The following is a 22,005-nucleotide window of genomic DNA, read 5'->3' as shown; positions in this document are numbered from 1 at the left end:
TGGGTTTTGTTACCCTTCTCTAATCTGGTTGGTAATATATTTTCCTCCACTCACATCTCTTTTGCCTGTTACAATAACTGCTTAGTGGTCTCTCTCCCTGCCCTTCTTTCAACCCACAAGCCTAAAATTTATATTTTTTCTCCTCTGTCCAGCTGAGGAGGGGAGTGATAGAGCAGCTTTAGTGGGCATGTGGCATCCAGCCAGGGTGACCCCTTCACACACCAGTGAAGAGCTCACTGAAGTTTATTTCCAACATTAATAAAAATTCCACACCTGCAGGTCTTTCTGGTGGCTATAGAGACGAGAAGATAAGTTTGCCTCTTCCATTTGGCTCTGTTTATCACCAATATTGGAAGTTTCTGTGGTCTGCTGCTAATTCTTTTAACTGGCACTTCATAATTGCATGCTCAGAAAGCTGTTATTTAAGATAGATGATTGTCCTCAACAGCTCTTAATAAAATTAAGACACTCCCTTCTGCAGGTCTTACTTCCTTAGCAATCTCATGACATCTCTGTAATCTTTTTGATTCACTCCTCCTCTGTGTCCCTCTGATCCAACTGTTCCTGCCAATGCTGACTGCTATGTGGCAGAACGGTACCATTGTCACTTCCAATTACCCTGGCAGGAGCTGAGCCAGAGGCTGTGGACCTAATGAGGTGTACCCGACCAGGAGCAAAATGCAGCTCCATTTCTATTCCCTGGGTGACAACTATTTTGTAAGAGCAATCCATACCTGGTTACCTTAGGAAGTGGAAATGAATATGCGTGCATAATTACAGTGTGATCTCCTGTACAGCCAGGGCGGGGAGAGAATTGGGCAGCCACAAGAAGCACGGGAAGATCCACAGGCCGAGTCATTGAACGTGTTCGGCTGCTGTGATAGCAGCATCTGTCTCTGCTAGTTAATACTCTCGCTTGTAGTAAACACGAAGGGGCATTAGGCTCGTTTCTGCAGGTGTGAAAAGCAATCAAAACCTCCCACTGACTTCAGGGAGAACACAAGCAGGTGCTTTGCAAGGACACAGTGCTGCTGCACGCCCCTTAGCTAAGGCTAGAAGAAAAACAGACAATAAAGAGGAGCAGAGCACTTAGGCTGGGATTAATTTTACCTACTTTTAGCCATCTAAAACTTTAGTACCTAACATAGATTAGTCATTTAAGCTCTCTCTGCAGATGAAGGGATGCACTTCAAGAGGCTGATCAATCCCTTCTGCTTCACCAGTGGTATGTAGGGGTATGTTTTACAGAATTAGGATGATGTAGTCTCCCATAAACAGGTCACATAAACTCTCTGCATGGCTACCAGCAGCAAAAGATAGTTAAATCCTCTGGAGATGACCCAAAATCTGACTCTAGTTACCAAGCACAATATTCTTTCCACTCCCTTTAACTGCATATATATTAGTTCATAGTAGCCAAGGAATAAATTAATACTCTCAGAAGACCTGGGGCGACTATTTTATGAAAAAAAAAAAAATAAAAAAGAAGAAAAAAAGTTTAAATCTAAGGTACTGTGAAAATGTATGAGGGCAAGCAAGCAATGATGAGAGTAAGAAATATCTTGCTTTTTTGGCTCTCCATTTCAGGTTTGATCTTTCCTGACAATCTGTTCACACTCGATGCTGTGGCTCTACGGGTTTGCCCAATCCTCCTCTCAAGTTGAAATTCTCTCTGTGTAGGGAGAAAACAATGGGAATGAAGGATGCAGAATCCACATAAGACACGGAGATCCACATAAGACACACTTATTGGGTGCTTATTATACCTTCTGAGATGAAAACTCTGATCAAGCCTGGAAAAATTTGACAAGGATATGTTTGACATGTTCCAAGTAAGCCAACCTTGCAATAAATCACATTTACCACGGTAGCCTTCACTGAGTAGCACTGAGTTTGAATAAGTGTTGCATGAAGGGTATTGAAACAAGCTTAATGCACAAAGTTTTATTAGTAGGGTCTGGAGGTGAAGATGTATGTACCAACTTCAAAGTTACTGGAAATATTCAAAACAATGGGAATTAAAAGAGAGAAGTGGGGGGAAAAGCCAAAGGAAAGCTTCTCGCTGTGACCAGCTGGGAGTCATTGCCAAGCAAACACTCCCCTCCACAGTGTCCCTTGTAACAGCCGGTTTTAATAGTGGTGGCAGACATCCCCATCCCCCAGCACTTCATGCCTACATCAGGACCTGATGTAGATCTTATGGGCTGTTCCCATTTGTGATGCTCTTCGTGCTGTCTCTGGCACACTTAGCTGGACACAGGCATTGCACACAGATGGGCACAAAGCTTTGGTGCATGTGTTTCACTGGATAATCCTGACCAGGCATGTAGGTGACCACTGCCTACTTTGCTATGCTCTAAGCTTTGTGTTTTGGTCATAAAAACTAAAAGTCATAAGATGAGCTGTAGCAAATGGGTAGGAAGGACAATTCTCCATGCCAATGGCAATTGCATTCTGTAAGAACTTTCTGTATGATCAGTATATGGGCTTGAAGGTATAAGAACATGAGGCATACCCTATGAGACCAACAGAATAAAACAACGAAAATACTGCCCTTACAGCTCAGACAAAGCCCTGCCACAAGAGCCCTGCTGAACAGTTACAGTGAGCTTTGAGCAAAGGCAGCAAATAGAAAGTGTTCAGCTTCACAGTGATTGCAGCACCTAAGGCACTGTGCAAGAGAATGCATTTTGGCTGTAGATTTCTATATTTCAGAATTACTTTTTCCTTAAAGCAAAAAATCCCATCCCACTATACCAAACACATTGTGTTGCACAATTCTGAAAAATGCTGTAAATTGACTTACAAAGTTTCCAAACAACAAATGTTTATATATTATATTAAATTGACAAAACTGTCATTTTTTCCCCTTAATATCAAATTTTTAGTCTATTTTTACAAGGCTTCTGATTAGTTTAAAATAAAATTAAACCTGGAAAATATTTGCCACTTTCACTTCAGCACATAAAAATCAAATTATTGCCCTGGAATCAGCTTTAATGAAATAACTTTTTCTGTAGAGAGGGTTAGTATAATGTGAAAATATTAAAGCATCTCTTTGAACCGTATTCTGCACAATCTTTTGTCTTTCCTACTTGTACATTTTTCATGTCATGTTTCCCTTTAACCACCTGCATTAAACTTACACCTTCACATATTCATATCCTGGTTTTTACTATGATATTCTTTTTCTCCTGATAATGTCCTCTTTCTTCCATTCCCTACCTTCTTGACAAGTTCTCTTCTGCTTCTTTGTTGCCCTCTCACTCTCTTCTCTTTTGCAACATGTCCAAGGGAAAACCTGGAATAAAAATTTCAAAAAAGGCTATCTGCATGTCTCATGGAAACAAGGACCTTTTTAAGACTTTTTGATTTCCGTGAGAAATCTGAGCAGGTTGTATACTCCCTTTGAAGACTGTGCTCCCCAGTGCAATCCTTTGGCCCACAAGAATGAAGTTCTTCCTTCTCACTCAGTAGAGAGCCAAGGCCACCAGATCCATTGTTTTCCTTTAGAAAATAAGTGGCAAAGTGGTCTTCTTCCCTTGAACATTTCAGATTTTCTCCCTAGAATGTCCTAGACAGAGGAGAGAGAGGTGGCCATTGGTCAGTAGGTGAGAAAACCATGACTGAATCAAATTATTCTGACCTTGAATTGATAATTAAGTTTTTGGACACTCACAGAATGAGAAATTCCACTTTGTCCAGTGAGGGAACCCAAATTCAATGGCACAGGTTAGTCCCTTGATGTTTGCACAGATTACATGACATGTATATTTTGTCAGTCAAATCCTGTTCACTGAGAGTCAAAAATTGACCCCTGCCTCAGATCTAAGATCACACATTTCTAGGACATCTTTCCTTCCATGTTTCTTCACAAATATTCTGGCCTTTCAACTATGTACTTCTAATTTCTTTTGCTGGGCCCTGAGTATGAACAGAAGACCTTAACTGTGTTTCTACTACAAAAAACACTCAGTCATCATCAGTCAGCTTCACTGGCCATCATCCACTGTGAAGATACAATGCAAATAAAACCTGCCTGTGCTTTTTTGGAAGAAAGAATGCTTCCTTTTCAATAATATGTTAAAAAAAGGAAAAAAAAAAAAAAAGAGAGAGATGGCAATTTCCAATTAACAGCCTCTCTATTGCTCTGCACTCAGTGTTTAAAATAAGTCAATTGAGATTGTAAACTGTGCACACAGTGATAATATTGCCAATGCTGACTTTGCAAAGTACAACTGTGTCCTTTATGAATCAGTCATCCTTGCCTGGAGGAAGAGACAAAATAAAACTGTGGAGAAACCATCAAGAGAGCCGGTGAGTGACAAGTGCCTCCAAGTGTACAAGTACCAAACTAAGCAGAATATATCTCTGCATCACAGTATAGCAACAGAGAAGCCCTATTCATCTGTAAGGTTACTGTTTCTATGCTGACAGTACATATGTGTATTAGATCCCAGAAAATGCAGTGCAAAAAGGTGCCTCTTAGGGGATGCTTGGCACACTGCAGGGTCTGGCATCATCGTTTGGGTTATGGCCATGCTGAGGGGTCAGTGTAAGTTTCTGTGATGGGTGTCTGCCCTTTTGGCAGCAGCTTGCTCAGTCTTTCTCCTCACTGACACGTATCTTAGGTGAACAGACTTCATCCCAGAGGTCATCAACAGCTGTGCTGGCTCACCTACTTCTGCAAGGCCAAACCATGAAGATCAGCAAACGCCAGGAACTAAACAGTCACTCTGACCAAAAGAAGTTAGAAATTAGGACCTGGTAACTCATGTTAAAGCTGTAAGAGATATTGGGGAGAAGGAAAGATTCTAATATGCAGAAAGGATGTCTCCAGCTGATCTGGTCCAGCCAAAAGGGCAGATGTACTCCTGCCTTCAAGTTCACCCCTGAGCAGCCAAAGGATCCCATCAGCCCCTTGCTCAGTCACTGTCACTGTGCTACACATGCATGTAATCCTTCTGCTGGAGATGTCAGCATTCCTAATGTATCCCTTCAATGTATCATTTCAAATGGCTAGTGCAGGAAGCATTTCTGCCTGTTTATGCTTGCAAATTTTCCTATTCTACTGGGTGTTCAGACAGGTTCACAAAAGCAGCTGTAAGTGAATTGGCAGGCAAATTGCTCTGCACACTGGGAGATCAGAAAGAAATGCAAAGAGAAAGATACACATTAATGCGGCATTTGCTGTAAACAAAGAATTGTGTTTTTCTTTTCATATCCTGAATGACTCTAATAGGGCAAGGCAAAAAAAAAAAAAAAAAAAAAAAAAAAAAGGAGACAAGAAGACAAGAAAACAATTCTCTTTTGAAAAAGAATAGCCTCTCCTCTGGACCATCCCACATCTCAAAATCAACACAAAATTTCATCTCCTCTGATGGATAGAAAGCTCCTTGAAATGTTAAAGTCCAAACTACAGAAAAAATGGTCACATGGTTGACATCCAAACAACATGAGATCTATTTGCACCAAAACAATTGAGGAACTATTGGTATTCAAAAAATATTCACATACCAAACCCTTTACATTCACAAAATTTAGAGGAAATTAGAAAAGACTCACAGGAACAAGGACATCCAAAACTGAAAGATTCCTTCACTATAAATAATGATTATGATAAGATAAAACTTTTCAATTTTAAGTATTCTAACTGAGAAATTTCATAAAGCTTTTGAAATATTAATAAATGTTTAATTTTTTAATATACGTGTGAAATAGTTAAATATCAGTTACTTTTCAAGTAGAGGAAACAGGTGTAATTGATTCACTGAGTCCTGCTAAGATTGAAAGCTTCTCAGAACATAATTTATTTACAAGGTTACCCTTTAGTTATTTCCTTTTGTCAGCCCCCTTAAACTATGAAGATAAGAAGAAATACTTGAAAACAGTAGAACACAGGCTTATTCCTTCATTCTTTCTAAAAAGAAAACCAAAACAGCATAAATTCTGTAAGATTTCATTAAAAATCAATTATTTTAATGGTCCAGTGTTCATTTCTGCAGAAGAGCGATAAACTAAATATCCTTGGTATCTGCCCAAAGGGAATATTTAGATTATCTGAGCTGTTACATTAGCAAGGGTTCTATCAGGCAGCCAAACAAGTGGTTTATATTCATAGTGCTCCATACATATTATCTTGCAGGGTGGTGGGTAAGGCTCTAAACTTTTATGTTGTCGTCGTTCCACAAGCATAAATGTTGCTGCACAGTCACAACATTTCACACCACTGCACTTTTCACCTGCAGAGCAGCAAATGCATCAGAAGCTGTGCAGTACTACTTTCATTTCACAGATGGGAAAACAGAGCAGCCAGAGACACACAGCAGCTGAGAAGAGAATACAGCCCTGATAACTTCCCATGATGACACAAGTCTGGACTTGCTGGATTTAATTTTCAAATTTAACTAAGAAAGCAATGTGAAAACTGTCAGTGGGAGAAGGAGAAGGAGGAAGATACACCCAGAACACTACTGAGGCTGGCTCCTCTAAGATCAGCTCTATCTCACCCATGGTATGTGTAAAATGGGATGTGTTGAATGCCAGCCAGTTTCTTGCTTTGGACCATACTGTTGCCTAGATGAGGGATTCATATTTTTATCACACTGAGAAAACATGTGGTCAGATCAGTGTATTTTAATCTAGCAACACTGGACACCTTTCCTGACACCCAAAATCTGCTTCCTTTGTTTTAACTAATCCTCATCATGGTCCTGGGCTAAGGAGCCAGTTTTTCCCTTAGTCCTCTCCAGTGCACACTTCTATACCTCTTTAAGCCAGCCTGGGGTTTGCAGTGGACAATGAATCACATCAAGTGCAATGATATCAGTTCTGTGAGATTTTCAAGCCACACAACACTACAATTTGTTTTATTCAAATATTAATATATGGCCAATGTTAGTATCTATTTACTGAGTTTTACATCCTTAGAAAGCACTGACGTTTCAGCTATAGATCCTTAAATGTGGAGTAAAAACATTCAGTATCCAAGAGATATCTGTAAATTGAAGCATCCAATCACAAAGCCTTGCCAATCTGACAGGAATTCTTCTCATTGGTTTCACACTAATGAACATCATTAGAGTGCTAATCACTAGAGTGCACTGGCAGTGCAAGGTCATTCTCCATCATCTTTAAAGAATTTTGGCAGTTGAGGAAGGTGTCTAATTACTGGAAAAAAAGGCAAATATTACAAATTTCTTCCAAAAAGAAAGGAAAGAAAATGTTTTTAAGGACAAAAAGAAACATAAGAATTTATCAACTCTGATCTGCTAAAAAACTTCACAACACCACAAAGCAAAACAAAGCCAAAAAAAACCACCCCAAAATACACACAAACTCATGTACTGTCATAGGTTTCAGTTCCATGGATCCTACATCCAATATTTCTGTTGGAGAAGCCAATCTGGTTAACCAGATGGAATCCCAGCATCACCACCTGAGTTAGCACGTTAGTGCTTTTTGGACTAAGGTGCTGGAAGTGTTATATTCCATGCGTTGAAAAGCCATGACAGAAATATTTCCTTCAAACAAGTCTGATAGAAGCTTTATAGACTTCTTTGCACATTTCTTGGTCCACATCACAGGCCCTTTACTCACAACCAGAATTTGTTGTCCCCAGATGCTTCCAAAAATTGAAACCAACGGTTGTTCATGGTTGTGTCACTGCAGATTTCATGAGTATTGATACTCTTAAGGCTGTTGCAAAGTAAATATCTGAAGGACTAAAAATAAGAGGTCTTTGTATGACCAAATACATCTCGGTTTTTCAACACAAGACTATGCCTTTATAACTTATGCAAGCAAAATCATATTTTGCTACAGAGACTAATAGTAATCATCATACATTTTACAAACACAAATTTGCTGTTGGAAATTTTCATTGTTTGTCTTCTTACCACTTTCAATTCAAGGATAATCCTACAGACTGAGCACTGCAATAAGCTACTGACCAAAGTTTTACATTTTAACAGAATAAGTCTAGTCCTGTGTGGGTCAGTACTCTTTGGTTTATATAGTTAATATCAGAGGTTCTCTTTAAAATTAATACTGAAGTCATATGATTTATTGCCCCAGCCATTAGCTATTGGCAGCTAAACACTCAAATATTTCAGTGATAACTGCAATATGATTTCACAGACAGAACAAAATATATGAAATTATGTACCATTTGGGAAAGCAATCAACCTACCTCGGAGAGCCTAATATGAAGCTGTGAGATCAGATGAGGACCCAGAAGGTCATCTGAGGAGACCCTGTATCATCAAAGTTCTCGAACTTTTGACATAGTTCTCTTTCAACACTCTCTAGAAATGGAAAGTGAAAAGAACAATTGTGATCCTGTGGAATTCATAAAGAAATAATGAGCAAGATGCTAAAAATAATTCCTTTTCTCTGGATAGGTACATTGCAGGACATGAAAATATGGTCTGGGCTTTAGAGTCAGCTGCACTTAAGACGATATTTTGATGTTGAAATCCTTGTTCTGCAACTTGTGGATATTACTTGTGGAGTCTAAGAAGTTAACAATGATTTATAAGAAATATGTCAACAAATACAAAATAAAGTCCAAAAATACAAAAATACCAATCATGAGTATATACACAAACAATATTAAATAGTTTTCTCTCTTTCTCTTTATACACACAATACATATGCAATATATTTATAGATACACACTGAATATATAAAATTATTAAATATACACTATAGATACATAACATACACTTATATTCACTACATAACTCAATAATGTTTCAACAAACATGAAACTGGGACTCAAATGGTTATAAATCGAGAAGTCAAATATTTTAAAGCTCATGTTGAAGCAGATGTCAGGCCTTCCTCCACATATGGCAATGATGATATCTGTGGGGTAGATGGAGAACATCAGGTGTCTCAGGGATTAAGAATCTCTCTGTAGCTAGCAACTGAGAAACTCTGAGAAAAGATTTATATTCCAGCCTTCTCCTGACCTTCAGCATCTGACACAAAGTTTTTGGAAAGTAATGCTGTACTTTTAGGAAATAAGTTATTCTGATATGGCAAGTATCATTCACATCACCTCTTCTTCCCTTCTCTTCCCCCATTAAAGATTTAACATTTATTATTCTCTGTTCATGGGACCAGAAATAAAAGGCACGATTCAGGGAACATTGTTAGAATTGTTATTAAAAACGTTTTTTCTTTTCTTTCTTGTACAGCAATAAGCATTTTCCAAAAATCTGGAGTTCGATAACAGAGGTGCCTAATTCTGCTCTGAATGCCCAGCTGCATGTCAAGTGTTTGAACAGGGCTGGCATAATGTGAGATCTGTGGGATGAGGTGCCATTTGGCTTTGTGACACAATTTAGCAACCACAAATTTGATGGGTCAGTTTACTTGAATATTCTTAGTTTTAAAGGTACTTTATTTTCTTGTTCATCAGTGCATTTTCTGCACCAAACAAGGCTCATGCATTTATTAGCTTATGGCTCAGTACAAATGGCAGTGTAAGGGGTAATTGCAGAGTAAGAGAGGGTGGCTGAACAGGAGACATCTCCGAATTTAGGATGGAGTTATGCTCAGAAACCTGCACATCCCTCATCTGCCACAGGGTGGAAACCATCTCAGGAACACATCCCCATAACATTGCTGCAACAGCTCAAATGCAGTAGTTAGGTGCCATATGCTGTGCATACGGATGCAGATGCAGCTGACAGCCTCGAACAGCTCTGAACTGAGCACATGCTACAGCTGTAAGTCGCTGCCTGAATGCTTCTTTATACCCAAGCAAACAGCATGGCTCCTCAGGTGCTTTTCTTATCCAGTATCTAAATGGTATACTAGTTTTATAAAATTCCATGTAAAATATGTTGTTTCATAGCAAATTAGATTACTGTAAAAAGTCAGTGTACTAATAAAAAGAAGAGCTCAGATCTGCAAATGCATTTAAGTACTTAATGCCCCAAGGCATTTGTCTCCCATTAGATTTTGAATGGGTGAATTAGGACATAAACTGCTCTTCTGAGCTCAGGCCAGAGGATTTCTCCTCTACATCACTAATTTGTGAAGATTTTCTAATGATCAAAGACAGATATATCTCTAGAGAGAGACTTTTGATGGTAGAGAGAGAGGAGATGGCATAACACACATCCCTTTTTTTCCTCTACTGACTTGAATAACTGATTTGAAGAGATGCACAGAATTCTCCTGTTCCTCCCAAATAAGGGACTAGTTAAGCTCATTTGACTCGAGGCAGTGGTGTGTCTTGCAGTGCAGCAGCCTATTCCTGGTGAGCCAAGCTAGTGATCTCTGCACTCTCCATTCGTCCCACTTGCTAAAACAATAGAAGATTTCTGTCTCCTTGAGATGCCAATCCAGTAATCTTGAAATATCTTAATATTAATATCGGACAAAGAGAATGTTTCGATTTGTCTGTCACACTTGGTGCATTCCTACTCCAGCTCAGTCCTACTCCACAGCTGTCTGTGGGTTCTTTCTGCTTTTCCTTTTACACGACCTAAGTGTAAAGGACTTTTATTTTGAGAATTATGTTCAGTTTGTATTTTAAAGCAGATGGCATTTCCAGTGCAACATCAGGGGGCTTAGTATAGTCAGGAGCTTTCTCTGGGAAAACAGCAGCTTAGTAACAAATGAGCTGATCTGAAGCCTGTATGAAAAAAAACCCCGCGGCTTCAGAACTCCCCATTTTTGGAGTTGTCTGCTTCAGCAACACTTTGAAGCATTTACCCCCAGGGCTAACATCAGCCTGAGCCTTGCAGCAACTGCGGTACAAGAGAGCCTTTGAGCCAGTGTGCTGCCACTGGCATTTTGAGGGCTGCACATAACTGGCAAGAGAGATGTTTGCTGGCAAACCTTTCTGCCACTTTACCATTCCCCTCCAGATATGTCTCATTTCTTTCCCAGTAGATCTCCATGTGCCCCTGCAGTGCAAGCACACTCTGAGCAGTTTCAGGTTTAGGCACTGTGGTTAATCTCTGTCATTTCAGCATCTGGATGCTGGGAAAGGCTGCTGGGGCCTTCTGCACAGACCTGTGAAGCTGTTTGCTTTCCCCTGACCCATAAAGCAAAGAAGAAAAATGGTGACAAGTCATTAACAAGATATTCTGTGTTTCATTTTATGAGTGCCAGCTGTTCCCCAGCAATCACTCATATAAAACCAGCACTAAAACCTGACTGCTGTGGGATGTGAGTGCAGAGCACACGAGCACTGAGCAGCTTTCCAGTCAGGGATAGAGTGGATTGTGCCATGGCACCATGTGGGCCAGCAGTCCCCAGGACCAGGAGTGCTGGGAACTGCAGGGGATCCCTGGGCTGGCAGGGAGGGAGCATGACAGCCTGAGGGCCACTGGGGCAGCCCCAGCCCAGGACATTTTGGGCATGTCCCCTGAGGATGGAGGAGGCCAAGGCAAGGCTGGGACAAGGGTTGGTGGGTCTGGGGAGGGCAGGGCTGTGGGGAGCTGCAGCCCAGCTCTGTGGGGTGTTGCTGAGACAGGGATTGGTGGCCTTGGGAGACTGCCCTGGGGTCCTGGGCCATGGACAGGGTGGGAGCACCCCTGGAGGACTGGGAAAGGGTGGGCAGGACTGGTGGTGCCCCCTTGGGCTTGGCAGATAGAGAGAAACTGTGTGGAAGACTTTTATAATAAGGAAGGCCCCGACTTTTAGCAACTCAGGTGAATATCTCAGTTCTGCCATAAAACTGTGACAAGTCCATGACATCTGGTAGAGGTTTGGCCAAAGTGTGTTTCCTTTGCAATGAAAATTAATGAAAGCATCCTGAGTTCAGCCAAGAGGGACCAACCAAATAACAGCTACAATGACAGTAATCATGGAGTCAAAGCTGGCTCCATTCATTTATTTGTGGATGCCCCCTTGAAATCCAATGCTTTATCAAACTAAATCCCTACAAACCCTTTCTGTTAATGCTTGGAAAAAAGCCTGACCTGGAAGATTGAGTATCAGACAAACAACACTCAATGCTCAATGTGCTGCTTAAAGAGATTCCTGAAATAACTGGTAAGACATATCAAGGGCTAGGAAGCATTTTAGATCAGAATTTTCTAAGTTTGTACCTCCAAATAGGGAAAGAATTTTAGTGTTTTCTACTTATTCTTATGAATCTAGCTTGTTTAAAGCCAGAAATATAGCTTGGGAATCTCCATAGACATTCTCCTTACATGCCCAAAGATCAGTTCCTGCTTCATTGCATCAAAAATTTAATTTGTATGAAGGAAAAGCCAAAAAAAAAAAAGGAAGAACAAAAGCCCCCATGTGGAGAGCAGAGGATCTTCTGCAACATATGCTATCTGAAATGAACACAAAATGGCAGCAGCCTCCAGCAAACACTTGGAAATTTAAATATGCAACACACAGAAAATGAAGGCATAATTGCTTCCAACAATAGCAACATAAGCCATAGCTAGTTATCACCTGAACCATCTGCTCCCCCAAGCTGCAGCTCTTAACACAGGCATGAGATTGAAAGGTCCCCTCACTTCAGACACACACTCAGTTCACACACGAAAAATGGCAACAAAAGTCAAGTGTCTTCCTCTGCACTTCAATGTGCAGGAGATGCAACAGCAGGATTAGCTACAGAAAATACAAAGATAGAAATTGTATCAGTCATGAAAGTTGCTGCAGCACAAGCCCAGTCCTGTTTCACACAAATGCTGACAAAACTGATAAGCACATTTTCTCCTTACAGTCAGAATTTATAACCTGAAGTGGCTTTTATAATGGAAAAGTAAATGATCCCCTGATACTCAAATCAATCTTGTGAGAAATAACCTGAATAATGAGTTACAATTGCAAGAGATGAAATTAAGACAAGAATAGTTAAATAAGGATCTAAAGGAACAGATAACATTTAGTATAGTTTTGGAACCCTAAATTAGACTTTAAAATGTATGCAGAGACAGAGGAAGAAGGGGAGAAAATAAGGAACTGAAGCAGAGGCCTCAGATAGATGAGCCTTTGATGAGAAGTAATCAGAAGCAATGTCAGATTCACATTATTTGAGGAAAAATCCCCACTTCAAATAGAATTTTTTATGCAACTAGGTTTTAGAGCTTGGCAGTATAGGAGGATTTCCATTTACAGTATGAAATACTCCAAAATGCTTACAGCTCAAATCAATTTGTTGCAGATGTGATTAGAAATTGTCTATAAGACCATACTGCAGCACAAGATGTGGAACTGAGCTAATAACATTTCTTTCACAGTTTTGTGCCTCACACTGATGGATGGTCTTCACCCAACAACAGTACAACAAAAGGAAGGTATTATCCCTGTTTTAAAGGAAGAGACTGGCATAGATGACACTTCAAAATCACCTAGAATACTAATGACAGACTGAAGGCATTTATTGTGGAGGAAGGAGATATGGGATCCTGCCATAAGTTCTTGACTACTAAAGCAGATTTGAAAGACAGTGAACCAGGAATAAGACATCTTTGCATTTGCCAGTTTTGGATTAGGTACTATGATCCTTGTTTTCCATCCATGTTCGGTAAAACTGAGTTTTCCTCAGAGTCCTACCAAAAGCTGGAACACATGAGGATGTAATTTATCCCATCTGACTGCACGTCTAGAGTGTGACCATTTCACTGATTGCTCTTGTACTCCAGCTTTATAACAAATGGAGAAAAATAGTCACTCATAGGATGTGATTCAACTTGTGCTAAAGCAAATGTTTAACTCAGATGAGAAAATTGATGTTCTCTCCTTGCCCACAAAATTACCTTGGTAGGATTAGGTCAGATGTTAGCTCAGACATTTATTCTGCAGATGTCCATGAAATGAATGCCTCAGGCACTGGAAAATGATAATTAAACTCTAAACAAAATGTTCTGGTCTATATATGTATTTTGATAACACCATCCTGTCCCCTTCCCAAGTTCTCTACGCATCTGTTCAGGTAATCTCTATTTCATCTAATAAAAATACAACTGAGTCAAGTGCTGGGGAAATACAACAGGAAAAAAAAAACTCATGATGATTCAGATTTTGTAGGATAGGGAGGAAATGAGAAGGAGAACTTTTATAACCATTGATAGTAATACACAGTGCTTGATGACTATTGTCACCTAGATTCTTCTGCTGGACACTTCAAATCAATAACAGCAGAAACACTTGCAAGAATCTTAAATATAAGGTATTTTGCACTGCCAGGGAATTAAGGATGGAATAATACATCTTTCCTACTGTTTGCCTCATTATATATTCATTCATTTTCTACTCCTCTAGTATTTTCTGGATGATGCATTTCTCTATGAATAGAATTTTTAAGGAATGTCTCAGGTTATCAGTTGCCTTGAGTCTGAGTACCTGTGCTAGCTCCTGTGCTTCTGTCCTGCAGACCACATGACAAGTGAACCACAAGGGGACAAGGTCATTCTTGAGAGGTTAAACAATGGGAATGAGCTAAGGGGAAGTTTCAATAGATGGTTTCTGTCACGAGACCAGTTAAATCTAAATTTTCCAAATAGATCATTGCAACAACAACAACAACAACAAAAAGTGAGGAAATTCTTCTTTACAACTTAATGGAAAATATCAGAGGAAAACCATGACAGAGGCCCACTACTGTCCAATTAGAGCTGCACAGCTTCCCTCTAGGAAACACTGACTTAGAAGACCTACAATATTTCCTGCAGTATTTAGTGCTGGGTTTCGCTTTGACATTAGCTGAGATTAGATCAGATCCTTCTAACACAGCCTTGATTATCATGCAGAACCTGAAAAATGTTGGAATATTCAAGCTTTCATATAATCAAAAGCACGTTAAAGTATTAAATGCATACCTAGAGACACAACTGTGTAACAGCTAACAGGCAGTTACAGATCATTGGCTTTTGAAAATCACAAAGAGAAACAAATCTTTTATTTCATGTTGTTATTATTTCAGTGACAGTCTGTAATCCAACTAAAGCCCTATTAAAATAATTAAAGAAGCTTTTATTTTTATTGTATTGTGCTGTTTAACTATGGTCATGGCACCTGGAAAGACTCTCCTAGCTTAGGATGATTATTAAAAATAAAATACATTGTAAATAATAATAATCCTTAATAACCATCTTTTCAGAAATGTTGATTCTCTAAGTACGTTTGGAGGAAAACCTGATGTATTGCAAAAAGAAAACTGAATCTTGAGAAAGTTTTGTGACCCTTCTCTAACAAGTTAGTGCAAGTAGCATCACTGTAACCTAGACCATCTGTTTCATAGTCTAATTTTTCTCTCATTAGGATACAGTCCTAAAGTGATTCTTGAAGTCACTCTATTCCCATTATCAATTACAGTGTTAATTCACTTCAGAATGAAGATTTAAGGCACCACCTAAATATAAAGAATAAATAATTAGATTACTGCTTGCTTTTAAATGAGTAGCCAAGAGTTTTTATAGCAGTGGATGAAAAGACATGCATCACTGGACACCAGTGAGGTTCAAAACATGGCTTAGATTTCACATTAAAAAAACAAGCCTTGTTAGATACCATATGCTTATAGCCAAAATCATATCAAAGTTGACTAACAATCAGTAGCTGATGACTGTGGCGTTTGACTCAGAAATGTGCCAACAGATGAAAGGCTCTTTGCTCTGGAGGCCAAATAGCATTTGATGGTAGGTGAAAGATTTTAGATAGGAAAAATGAAATCTCTGTAATGTAAATGGTATTATACATACAGTTTGTAAACATGAAAGGGAGGAAATGTACCTGCTCTGCAAATAAATACTCTGCATCAGAAGAAACAAAACATCAATGCATATGAATCAAGGCCAATCTGTATGACTTGGGCATAGTGGCATTAAGTTTTTTGGTTTTTTTCACAAACCTCCTTTTAAATAATATTTTACTTTTCCTACAATTTTTAGCACTAGGGTGCATAGCAGGAAATAGTGTTACACTTTTGGGACAGGATTGAGTTCCTTGGACTGAGAACTCTGTCCCTGATGTCACTAAATAGTTTTTCTTTGACCTTGTGTATTTTTCAATCTCTTCTTTTCTTTAATTCTTAACTAGACATCCTGGTAATAGCTAAGAATTACATATTGGGAAAACACCCAGTCTTTTCTCTGAAGATTTGATACTTCAGTAGAGCAATGTGGACAAAGGCAACACGTGTGAAGGTGGCAGACCAAAGACATTGTGCCAGTAAAAGTGGGGAGATTTTGAATCACAGAGCAGATTTTTTTTCCTAAACACAGCTGTCTCTAATTGCAATGATAACTTGAATTTTTTATTTTTTATTTTTTTTTTGGTAAGCATTATAATTACCACTGATTCTTCTTTTTTTCCCTTTTCTGTCTCTTTTTTTTAACTTCTCAATAATCCCTCCTCCAAATTTCGGTTCCCATGAAAGAAATCCATGGGACACATGAGCTGTGAAAGGTTTTAACCAAGTGATGAATGCAATTTTCATTTCACTCCAGTCTCATTTATTTTATGCAAGAAATGGTTAGGAGCAATTTTGCAGGACGTTGCATCATAAATCCTAATTTGTGTATTTTATTTCTATTACAAACCTACAGACTGTAGTGAACTTGACAGAATTCATTTGGCTTTTTTTTTTTTTTTTTGAGAAAATCCCAATAGAAGTCTGGAGTGGGACAGCTCTTGTTTAGTGTACACTTGATTAAAAAGAGATGTAAAGCTTGAGTTTTGAAAGGGATACCTTTAAATAATCTGAAAAGGACAAAAAGTAGCATGAAAATCAGATTCAGCTTTGTGGAAGCAATAACAAACTAAAAAACACAGTTGAATTTTAAAACAGAAGAAAAAGCAACTCTAGATAAATCTTCAGTAGAAGGTAGGTGTCCTGGGTTGTAGTATTTATTCTATCACCATCTTCATGAACTGTTAAACCAAGTGGGGCAGTGTTCCTCCCGGGCCCCCTCCCTCTGGGCTGTCTTCTGCTAATGGCCCATCGACACCTTGCCCATGACTCACAGGTAACTCCCTCCAGGAGTTATCTCTGTTTAATGGGCCATCAAGGACCCACTTCACAACTTATCATTTTGTTGTGAGATGCTCCGCCCAGGGGGAGGAGCCAAGCATTCTCGCCTGGATATAATCTGGGATTTGGGACAGTACCAGCAGCCCTTACCCACTGGATTCTCAGAGGAGCAGAGCTACCAGACCTTTCTACAGGATCACTCCTTCAGGAAGACCACCTCATCTGGACTGCTTCCACCATCCTGTTCAGGTTGTATTCTGACTCTGTCAGTGGTCCTTTGTATTATTGCATTTGTTTTATTTTATTTTTACCATTTGCCTTTCTTATGAAATTGTATTTCTGACTTGGAGCCTCTCACTCGTTTTGCTTTCAAACCATGACAGTAGGTTGGATACTTTCCTTTCATTCCTTCCCATAGGGGGAGGAAGACCACTAAGCACATCTGGAGAGTACATAACATTTCAGAAATGACTGAATTTAGTAAGAGGTAAAATGATTCCTTGGGTGTGTGGGGTTTTCAGAGTGAAAGATATCTCTTGGACTGTACTTCCATATATAACTAAGAACTAGCAAAATAATCAAAATTCCTGTTAAAAAAAAAAAAAAAAAAAAAAAAAAGAACAATAAACTTTTTTGAGAATTCACAGGGGAAAAAGCAGGTCACCTGAAAGGGATAATTATAATTTGCTACCTATGATTGAAGAATAAACCAGAGGGGAAAATGAAAAAGCCACAGGAAAAGGTCAAGCAGAGAAAGAAAGATGTCCAAAGTTTGGTTGCAATGAACTATATGTCCCCATACAGCAATTAGAACAATGGTTTTCTATTCAGTTTATTCACTCTGTTGTATCACTCAAGAAAAAGGAAATAAATCAGGCTGGTGCCTGACCTTTAAAAAACAGTGGATCCCAGTGAATCATCCTGTCATTGACATAATAATTTGATTTCTTTTTAAGCCTCTTTCTACACATCCAGCAGCTGGCAATAATAGAGTTATGGCCTGTGTTTTCATGAGGCAGCCTTTTCCCCTTGCTTCTTGAGGTAAATAAAGTATAGCAGTTGGAAGCAACTGAAAGATAAATTTATCATCATGTCTACTCTGCCTATAGAGAGAATATCAGTGCCAGGAATGAGATCTGCACGAAACCATATCTGAAAACCTAATATGGCATCAAAACATTTCATTTTAAAGTATTGAAAACTTTTGTTTCTTTCTCTTCACACCTACTTTTAAGGCGTTGTTCTGGGTTCTTCAAAGAAAAAGTGGTCAAACACAAGAAGAAAAATTTCTATTTATACTTTGAGCTAACTCACAAGGGCTTGAAAATCTTAGAAAAAGACAACACAAGGAATATTTCCAGGGAGATCCAATAAATGAATGGAAGCACTCTGATTTTGTACATTTATCCAATCTCAACACTGCACTCTTTCCTGGATTAGAATTGATATGAAAAGTTCCATGCAAATATGACAACATTGTAAGAGGGAGACTCACAGTTCTTTGTGAACTTTTAAAAGTTCATAATTAGACAGTGAATAATATGCCAGCATCAAAAACTAAGAAGTTAGTTAGTTAGTTAGTTAGTTAGTTAGTTAGTTTTATTGCATAATTTTGTGTCATAAACCACTGGAAGAGCAGAAAGTTACAAAGTATAAGCTGTTTTTTTCACTTGTCCTACTTTCTCCCCCTGTTCTAACTGTTTTTATGTCCAAAGTAGATGATACAGAGAAAGCACTAGAACTGACCTAATATTTATTCCTGCCTCTAGAGTTAGAAAAGTAAGGAAAGATGCTTTGAGCCTTCAGTGTAGTTTCTAATAGATATGATTGGGCTGTGAAGTTTATGTAAGACCTACATACCTTGTCCTGTACACAAAACCATTATCTGCTCTGCACCAGAGCCGGGACACTCCTGAACCTTTACTGACTGCATAAGGAATAAAATTTAAATAGGAACTCAGGGCTAGTGAAGATCAAGGAAATGCAATGCACAGAAGAATATAAAATGGATGCCACTTTCTTCTCCTTGACCTTTGTGTCTGAACCTATTGAAAATTTATTGGTCTAAGTTGTCCACTTAGATCATCTAAGTCACTGACTCCATGCTATTAGAAATCTCTTGTAATGACCAAGCAGCATTAATTTTTGTGTTTCCCAGTAATCTCACTATAGTTCACTAACGAATTCACTCATTTTGCTGTTCTTATCACTGCTACTCCAAATTTTAAGAATCCTTTTCTCATTTCAAAAATAAAATTATTCATAGACAGTTCATATCTAATTATTTTATTTTTTTTTCTTTTAGCTTAAAATGGCTCTTCTTCTTCCCTGATCTTTATTCCCTTAGCACATTTCTGCAATATTCCCTCTCCATCTTTATTTTGCTGGGCTAAGTAAGGCAAGTTTTGTTCTGGAGTCTCTTGAGCAATAAATTAATCATTCTACTATTCATATAGTAATTCCTTCCTGCGCCTACTTCAGGTTGATTTAATCTTTCTTGACTACGGCTTTACAGAATTTTCAGTGTTGTAAAATATTTTTAGTGGCATAATATCAAAGTTTCCCACATCTGGCATACACTTAATTGTGGGAAATTAATATCCACTTTATCCTTTGTCAACAGTGTCCTATAGTTTAAACAGCTCTCTTCCTTCTGTCGTGCATATCCTTCTATTTTATTCCTAGATATCAATCATCTGACTCCTCAGCTTGTATTTTGCTAGGCTGGGCAGCCTAGAGTCTCTTCTTTCACAAGTAGCTATCCACTTCCTTAATCATTTTAGCAGTCTTCCTTTTTCTTTGCTCTCATCTGAATTTGTCTTTCTTGCAGGTGGAGAGACTCACAATATTCCAAACAACACCTCCCCACAACTGTGCCATTAACACTCCCATATGTCTCCTGATATATCCAAGGAGAACGTTTGACTTTTAGATGATGGCGTCATATCAGTCGCTCACAGTCATTTGGGGACTGACAGATATATTCAAATAGTTTGTCTTTTTCTGCTCTGGACAGTAAGATACCAGGCCACCGCAGAAATTATTTGCAGTTATTCCTGGTGCAAGATGTTACACAGTAGCTCATTTTGCCATTTTTCTGTTTGCCTGACTCTTCTGATAGTTTGTTCTTCATGTACAATATTCTTAAGCTGATTTCTATAACTGCTGCCTCTTGTGTTTTCATCATCAGCTCCTCTTTGTTCCAGGATCAGGATCATTCACAATAACAACACACAATATTGCTCCTAACTGTAATTTTTTGGGAAATCCACCACTAATTATTTTAAAGCCCAAAAATTCTTGTTCTAACATTTCCATTTTTTTTTTTTTTAATGTCTGACTTCAACCTCCTTATTAACTTTGTCATGTGTTTTGCTAATCTACATCTTCCTACACAGAGCCAATAATTCCTCAATTCTTCACACAACTTCATAACACATAATTCTGGCTAGATAAGATCAGATGTGTTTCCTATGTATAAGGAAAAAACAAACAAACAAACAAACAAACAAACACCAGAAACCAAAACAAACAAACAAAAACCAGCCAACCAACCAAAACCACAGAAAGAAATCAAGTTATCCTGGCATCATCTACATTCAATAAACCCCTGTAATACCCTATTTCTCAGTCTCTCCAATTCCTATTTTCTTATGAATTCTTAACATATTTCCAAAGTTTGAACCATGGATTTCTTATTTTCCATTACACTTTTCTTTCCACATAAAGACATTGCATTTCCCTCTTTCCAATTTCATGCCGTTTCAAACTTCAAGTACAGACTTTAAACCTTTCCTTTCTGAATTATTTGATTTGTCAGCTCTTTTGGGGTTCTGGACTTTATACATGATCTACTTGCTTCCATTTGAGACCTTTCAACATTTGGATTTTAGTTTTTCATTCTCATTAACTGTCTTCTCTTTGTCTTCATATACACCATGAGTCACACTTCAAAATTTTTTTCCAATGACCCTCTACCATTTCATACACAAATTAGAATAGTCCTGAAGTTTCAGCCATTCTTTTTTCCATGTGAGCAACTTTCTCCACTTACACCCTGATAGCAATATTTAGAATGTTTTTGTTTTTGGAGTACGCAGGCTACTGAACAATACTTTAAAATATGCATCAAATCCTACTTAAAGTGTTTTGAGGGAAGGTTGCCTTTTGAATTTTTTCTCTCTGTATGGATTTCCCTGGATTCTATCTTTACAAGAATAGAATATGTCTCTTGTCACTCAAACTCAGTCCTGGAAGTAGTAATTCAAAAGGTTTATGCTTTAGCAAAAAAATAATGCCAGGAAATCAATGTTAATGCCAGTTTTTCCAGCTTCAGAAAAAGACTTCTTATGATATACAAATAATGGAAGTCTTGATTTACTGCCATGGTAAGAAAATAAATGAATAAAAGTAACTGATTCTGGTTTATTAAAATATTTCATTGTTGTGTTTTTCTCATTTACTCCAGTAATGCTTAAATGGCATCTGAGAAGTGGGTCACTTTGTGTTTCAGTCTGTAAAGCATAGAAGGAATGACAATGTCTGTCCTCAGAGGGCTAATCCTGTGCTATGGTAGGATACATCTAGTAACTTCAGCAGGATGTGGAAATTCCTTCATGCTTTCTGTGATCCAAAGGACAAACATAGCCAAGGAGCCATGGGGCTGTCAAGCATTTTTCCATGCAGGGGCTTTTTGGAGGAGGAAGGCTGTTGGAGAGAGGCAAATCAAGTATATGCAAGTGTGTGAGAGAAAAAAGATAAACTTACTGTAGCTGTATGGCAATATTACAGTGAATTTGGCCTCCCTACAGGCTTTTTAAACTCTAATTTTAGTTTCCTGTCTCTACTCATGGGTAACCTGATTAAACCAGTGGTAGGTCTGCAGAGCTCTGATCACCGCATGAGGGACAAAAATCTCTCGTTTCATCAACACATCCCTGTTCACTGACAACATGGGAATGGTTTAGGAAATAGCTTTAGTTTTCAAGAATTAAAACACTGTCTTATAAATCCCTTTATTTCCTTGAATCTCTGAGTAGGGTGGA

The sequence above is a fragment of the Zosterops lateralis genome, assembly GCF_965231275.1.
Source record: "Zosterops lateralis genome assembly, chromosome: 3".
NCBI lineage: Eukaryota > Metazoa > Chordata > Aves > Passeriformes > Zosteropidae > Zosterops > Zosterops lateralis.
The sequence above is the reverse complement of the archived record's forward strand: the minus strand, read 5'-3'. Positions refer to the sequence as shown.